The following is a 7500-nucleotide window of genomic DNA, read 5'->3' on the forward strand; positions in this document are numbered from 1 at the left end:
GTATCTGATCGCCTTCGAACCTCTAACTTTCGTTCTTGATTAATGAAAACATACTTGGCAAATGCTTTCGCTTCTGTTCGTCTTGCGACGATCCAAGAATTTCACCTCTAACGTCGCAATACGAATGCCCCCGCCTGTCCCTATTAATCATTACCTCGGGTTCCGAAAACCAACAAAATAGAACCGAGGTCCTATTCCATTATTCCATGCACACAGTATTCAGGCGGGCTTGCCTGCTTTAAGCACTCTAATTTGTTCAAAGTAAACGTGCCGGCCCACCGAGACACTCAACTAAGAGCACCCTGGTAGGATTTCAACGGGGTCCGCCTCGGGACGCGCAAGCACGCCTTCGGCTCGCCCCACCGGCAGGACGTCCCACGATACATGCCAGTTAAACACCGACGGGCGGTGAACCAACAGCGTGGGACACAAATCCAACTACGAGCTTTTTAACCGCAACAACTTTAATATACGCTATTGGAGCTGGAATTACCGCGGCTGCTGGCACCAGACTTGCCCTCCAATAGATACTCGTTAAAGGATTTAAAGTGTACTCATTCCGATTACGGGGCCTCGGATGAGTCCCGTATCGTTATTTTTCGTCACTACCTCCCCGTGCCGGGAGTGGGTAATTTGCGCGCCTGCTGCCTTCCTTGGATGTGGTAGCCGTTTCTCAGGCTCCCTCTCCGGAATCGAACCCTGATTCCCCGTTACCCGTTACAACCATGGTAGGCGCAGAACCTACCATCGACAGTTGATAAGGCAGACATTTGAAAGATGCGTCGCCGGTACGAGGACCGTGCGATCAGCCCAAAGTTATTCAGAGTCACCAAGGCAAACGGACCAGACGAGCCAATCCGATTGGTTTTGATCTAATAAAAGCGTCCCTTCCATCTCTGGTCGGGACTCTGTTTAATAATAATAATTATACAATATTAACCCACTTCCTTAATAGCATTAGTGGGTCGTAATATTAATACATTTATTATTGTTTCATGCAGCATGCTACAAAATATGATGTGCTACAGGTTACTACAACAATGGGCATTATACTAACTATCCCTACTACTTAAGAAACTATTACTATCACTAATTGCTAATTTCTACACCTGCAGCGTCACATATGTGCCAGTAGAATATATAAACCTACTTTGCAAGCCTTGCTCTTCGGGCTAACCCCAAAGAGCTTGCCCCTGGCACTGGGCTGGCCAAGATGTTAACTCGCTGCAGTTCCATAACCTAACATAATATCCTATTCTAAGTCCTACTGAGCTAACTTATCCTAAGTCAAATCCGGTGCATCTCTAAGTCGGTGAGATTAACCCCTCCTCCCCCTAATCCTGCGCGCGGCGGATCCCAACTGTGATGTGAAGTCGGCCAGTCCGCGCGCTGGCGGTATGGGAAAAGGGATCTAGACAATATCGGTGTTCATTTTCACATTCTTAGTTAATCTCCCTCAGATATTCATTTAACACTTTCCGTGATACCTCGTTGGCCAGAGTATTAATCATCTGAAAAGTGTCTTCACGTCTGAGGAGTTGATACGTGTCATGGTTCGGTAGTCCGTCTCGAAGTGTAGTCGCTACATCATTGAAGAGAGGGCACTCGTAAATCACATGATCCGGAGTGCCTTCCGGCGCGCCACAGTCACACGCTGGCGTAGCCCTCTTCCCAAACCGACATAAGTATGTCGGGTAGGGTCCATGACCAGTGAGAAAATGGATCAGTCCCCGTGTTGGCTGAAAGTACTTCATTTCTAAGCGCTCCCTCACGTTCGGCAAGAACTGAAAGGTTCTGCGACCGGTTTCTTCTGTTTCCCAGGACCCCTGCCAAAGTTCTTCCCCCCTTCTTCTAATCCCCCTTTTGTCCTCTACCCTCACACCCATGATTTCTTCTATTTTCCCCTGGTTCCCTTTTTTTGCCCAATACCAGGCTGCTTGCTCCCTGATCTTGATGTCAAGTGGGCAGAGCCCCATTATGACTAATAGGGCCCCTCCTGGAGATGTTCTATAAGCGCCCACAGATCTTAGAACCATGCTTCTCTGAACCCTTCTCACTGCCATGGCGGGCACAACCCTCGTGAGTCTGTGCGCCCAGACCCCGGAGCCGTAACCCACTACTGAAGTTAGGATACTATTGTGATAAAGTTTAATGAGATGTGGAGGTAGGTGAAATCTTTTATGTCCTATGGAAGTGAGGTTGTTTAATATTTGCAGAGCTTTTTGGGTTACAGTTTCAATGTGTTTTCCGAAGTTCCATTTCTCATCAATGATGACTCCTAGGTAACGTGTGTCTCGTCTTCGCAGTACCGGTGTGCCGTCAATTCTGACCGTAGGGTTCCTGATTAGTTGTCCTTTAAGTAGTAAGTATGTCGATTTGCTTGGTGATATGGTCATTTTCGTGGTGTGGCACCACTGTTGGAGTCTGTCTAACGCTCTCTCTATTTTAGGTTCTATGTCCTCTCGGCTACGGCCACCGACCATCAGGAGGAGGTCATCAGCGTAGGCTATCACCTCTAGCACATCCTCACTTCGTTGCAGGCTGTCTAGTAATGGCTCCATGTGGATGTCCCAAAAGAGCGGCCCTAGGACCGATCCTTGGGGACATCCTTTCGTGACAGCTTTCCCTACCCTTTCGCTAGGGGATGATAGCCAGACCTCCCGATCCTCACAGTAGCTCCTCAGACAGCCATATAGCGGCCCTGGACACTCCTTCTCCCGCAAGCAGGAGAAGAGCGAGGGCCACCACAGGTTGTCGAAGGCGCCACTGATGTCCACCATGATGCCCACCACGTATTTGTGCGGGGTTGAGCCACAGACCTCGGCCGCCAGGGCGATTGCATCAGATGCCGACCGCCCCGGCCTGAAACCGAATTGCCTACTGCTCATCCCGCACAATACTCTATGTGCTGCCAGTCTGTCAGCCAGCAGTTTTTCCAAGATTTTTCCAAACAAATCTAACAGGCAGATCGGCCTGTACGACTTTACTTCTGCAGGATCCTTGTCCGGTCCCTTCTTAATGATGACGACGTTCCCAGTTTTCCACCTTCTTGGGAACTGTTGTTGCCTCAGGCACTCATTATAGAGGTGGGTAAGCGGGGCAACCAGCTGGGGTGTCAGGAATTGCACCACCTCCGCCACAATGCCGTCTGGCCCAGGAGCTTTGCCTCTTTTAAGTTGCTTTATGTGGGTCGCCACCTCCTCTTCTGAGAAGGGGTAGACCGCCGTGTCATTATTATATATTTCACGGTCTTGTTCTCGCAATTGCCGTTGTCCCTCTGTCTCCCCATCCGCATTGTCATCAGGCAGCAGGGACCGGAGGAGGACCCCAGCAGTCTCCTGCCAGGACTCCGTCATCCTGTCCCCGTGCCTGACTGTAGATAGCTCCATAGGAGAGCGGATTTTCTCCCTGACTAATTTATAGGGGAGTCCCCATGGATCCAGAGCTAGCTGGCTGAGCACATAGTGTTCCCAGCTTCGCCTTCTGACTTCACGTAGTTCACTCTGGAACCTCTGTTTTGCCTCCCTGTACTGCAATTGCCACCTTTGTCTCTCCTGCCAGACGACACAGCGCTGGTAGTGCCTCCTTAGCCTCCTGACAGATTGGCGTAGATCTTCCAGTTCAGGCGACCACGGTGACGGAGAAGCCGCCATGGCCTTCCTCCTGATCGGTACAGCAGCCCTCACCGCCCTGGTTACTGCAGTTACTAGTTCATCTGCTCTGTTGTCTACGTTTATGTCTTGTTGTATGTCATCTTCCGGTAATGGAGGAATGTCGCACTCCCTCGCCAGGCGTTCCCAGTCAGCTTTCCTGTAGTTGAATTGTATTTCCCATCCCATGGCCCAGCGGCACTCTCTCTCCCCTACTGTGAAAGTTATTAAGTTATGGTCGCTAGTGGTGGCGTTTCCTACTACTTTCCAATTTTGAATGATGTTTGTTACATTTGGTGTCACGAGAGTGACATCAATATTTGTACCCTGCCCTCCTCCTGCCGTGTAGGTAGGAGGATTACCAGGCCTGTTGGCCACCACGAGTTGCGACGCCATAATGTATTCTTCCACCTTTTCTCCATTTGCGTCTCTTGTGCCACTGAACCATAGGGGGGACTTGGCATTAATATCAGCTGTTATTACAATTTTCCTTCCCCGCAACGCCGTGGTCACCCTCATCAGGTGGTCTAGGTGTATTTCAATGTCATCTCCATACTGGAAATACATATTAATGATGGTGATGATTCCTGTTGGAGATTGGAGCTCCACGACGTTGCAATGGGGAGTTGTAAACTGAGAGAGTGTGGTTACTCTCACGAGTTTGTTTGTAATTATAATTGCTGCCCTTGGGTCTTCTCCTCTACTTATTACTTGCCATGTGGCGGCAGCAAATGCGACTTTCCCAGCTTGGGAGTACGGCTCCTGCAGACAGAGCACATCCAATCTCCTCTCCTCCACCTCCCTTCGGAGTTCCTGCATCACAAGTCGACTATTATGAGTGTTTAGTTGTCCTATGTTTATTTTGGTCATTATGGAAAGTAGGTGTGTACTCGGTCATGTGGCCAGGTCTTAGTCCAGTCGAACGCAATTCGTCCGTTCGCCAAAACTGCCTGTTCGTAGATGTCATTTAGGTCGAATTTCTCGCCCCTTCTTTCAAACACCTTTCTTAACAAGTCTCGCAGGGCTCCAAAGTCAGTGGGGAGATTCACTGATTTTAGTTGAATTCTGTCCACAGCCTCCATCACCGAGAAGGTTATCTTTCGTCCCTCTTCGTGTCCTACACGAACCACATGTCTCAGGGCAGTGGTCAGGGTAGCCGGCTGCTCAAGTCTTGCTAGTTGCATGGTGTACTCCAAGTTGGGGTACACTCTTACAGGGTCCACAGGTGGTAGTCTGACTACTGGAGTACCCTGTGTGGGAGAACTTGTACTAGAGCTACTGGTTATCAAGTTTTCCTGTATCGGTTGAATGACTTTTTTCTGCTCCTTTCTGGAAACTGCCACAGCCACAGGATGCCCTTGCCGTTTCTGGTGTTCTGTCGGCTCTGCTCCCCGGCTTTCGGAGGAGGGAGCTGCAGCTATGGGGGGATCTGTCTGTATTGCCATATTTATCATATAGATCTCAGTCTGTGTGGCTCTATTTTCAGTTTTCTTGGTGCTCGTAAGCGACCTTAAGAACAACTTAAACTTGTTAGCCCTCATAGCATCCCTCCTCCTTTTGCTCGGGGACTTATGTTTCGGCATCCTGTTCAGTATGCCGGGCTCACCCATAATCAATCCTGGAAATCAGTCTTTGTTCAAGCATCCTGTATGTTGGGCAGTTTCGACCTGTGGCTCCGCATGATTTCTTGCCTCGGTTCCTGCATGGTATGCAGATTGCTGCTGCCTTGCAGTCTTTACGGTTGTGACCGTTCTCTCCACATTTTGTGCAGGCCGACTCCCTGGTGCACAGCCTGAGAATGTGGTCCAAGTCGCCACAGTTGTGGCAACGAGGTACCACGACATAGTCCCTAGTGTTGATGGCATGGAAGCCAACATATATTTTGCCCATTGTTGTAATGCTTTTCCACATCCGTGCTGTAACTTCAGCGACGTGATGTACCACATCTCGACCCCGTGGACCTGTCTTGAATCTGAGTTTAAAACAGTCTTTGAACTCTTCTTCACTCAGATGCTCAAAGTTTTGTTTTCTGATTGTGTCGCATAACTCTTCATTAGTCATAACTGTTGGAACGTCGTACAGAATCACGAGAGGGTTCCTTTTCCTTGGAGGCTCACACTTAATTACTGAATTTAATTTGTGGTTGTTCAATATTTTTTTCTTTATCCTCTTCGGATGCGACTTCCACTATTACTGAATTCTTGCTGGGTTTGATTCTTTTGATCTTTATTTTCTCTTTTACAGGGTCCACAGTAGTCGTGAATAGCTCCTGGATTCTTTTGACACTTGTGTCTTGGCCCGGCAGGGTCCTCAAGAAAACGGGCCCGGCTGGCGTCCCAGCTATGCGCCGGCGCACCCTGCGCGCGGCGCCAGGCGGCCAAAGTGGGTTCTGCCGAGCCCGGTGCGAAGCGCGGTGGACATCTGCAGTGTGCTGGTCCGATTGCGGACTGTGTGCGTTGAGGATGCGCCGCCGCCCGGCACTCGGCGTCGCGACGCCGTCTGCTGCTCGGTCGCCCCCAGCGGTTCTCGCAGGTGGTTTGTATCGCAGCTCTGCGGACGTGTTGGCGCGTGCGCTGTGCTGGGAGAGTTCGCTTCTGCACCCAAGTGGGGCTTTGCCCTTCTGTGGCGCTGGCGTTGGAGCTGCCGGTCACCGTAGGTGGCGCGTGTTGTTTCCCGCCGGCAATGCCACGACAGCACGCTCCCGGGCCTCTGTCGGCAGCGGCAAGCTCAGTTGGGAGCACGGGTGTTCGCACTGAAAGCGTCTACTCGCCTATCTCCGGGCGATTGCGCCTCTCTCGAACCCGACCAAGTACTTAGGACGGCGCTGCGCGCCGCCGGGACCTGAGAGGGTTTCGAGGTGTATCGTGCAGGGGAGCTCAGCCTCCTCCTGTTTGCAGAATAATTGAGCGGACGCTTGCGTGTTCGCGCGGGCCCTCGGGACACACTCCCGGGCGGCCGGCTGCTCAGCTCTCGTTGACGCAGCTCCCTGGTTGATCCTGCCAGTAGTCATATGCTTGTCTCAAAGATTAAGCCATGCATGTCTCAGTACAAGCCGCATTAAGGTGAAACCGCGAATGGCTCATTAAATCAGTTATGGTTCCTTAGATCGTACCCACGTTACTTGGATAACTGTGGTAATTCTAGAGCTAATACATGCAAACAGAGTCCCGGCCGGCGCTCCTGCCACTGGGCGCCCCCCACCAGCCGGCTGTAGTGCGTGCGCTCACGCAGCGCGCGGCCAGCACGCCGGGCGGCCCCCCCTCACCGGCCGGGGACTGTCCCGCCAAGCCACAGCCTCGTATCGCTTCATACCCACATGGCCAACTCAGGTTCGGGGGCATGGCGGGTACCGCCGAAACAACCGGTTCACAGATGTACCGATCGTCGCTATCACCGATGCACCTGCAGCGCGAACAACCGCTCAACAACTGATTTCCAGTTCATTTGCGGATCTTTGGCAGCAAACGTATACGTCAATCTACATTTGCGAAATCTACGATTCTGGCATGCCTGCATGTTATGTGTCACGACACGCTACATCAGCCCACATACACACTGCGGCATGTACACGAGAGAACACGTGGAAGATGGTCCGCGCACGTGTGCAATGTCCCTTGCGCGGTCGACTGTCAACCGGCCTCTGTAGCATGTCGCAGATGTGGAACGCGGTCCACCGTGCTATCATGTTGTGTGGGGCAATACGATTAAATAGGAAAACCCTCGTCGCTACATCAACAGACGGCTCACGCTGATTCCCGGCAGAGGGAGGAGGGGGGGGGGGGGGCCAACATGCAATACTTTCGTCCGTACCTACTTACCACATGTCTGTACGGCGTACAACAGTGCAATC

The sequence above is a fragment of the Schistocerca gregaria genome, unplaced genomic scaffold, assembly GCF_023897955.1.
Source record: "Schistocerca gregaria isolate iqSchGreg1 unplaced genomic scaffold, iqSchGreg1.2 ptg001021l, whole genome shotgun sequence".
Classification (NCBI taxonomy): domain Eukaryota; kingdom Metazoa; phylum Arthropoda; class Insecta; order Orthoptera; family Acrididae; genus Schistocerca; species Schistocerca gregaria.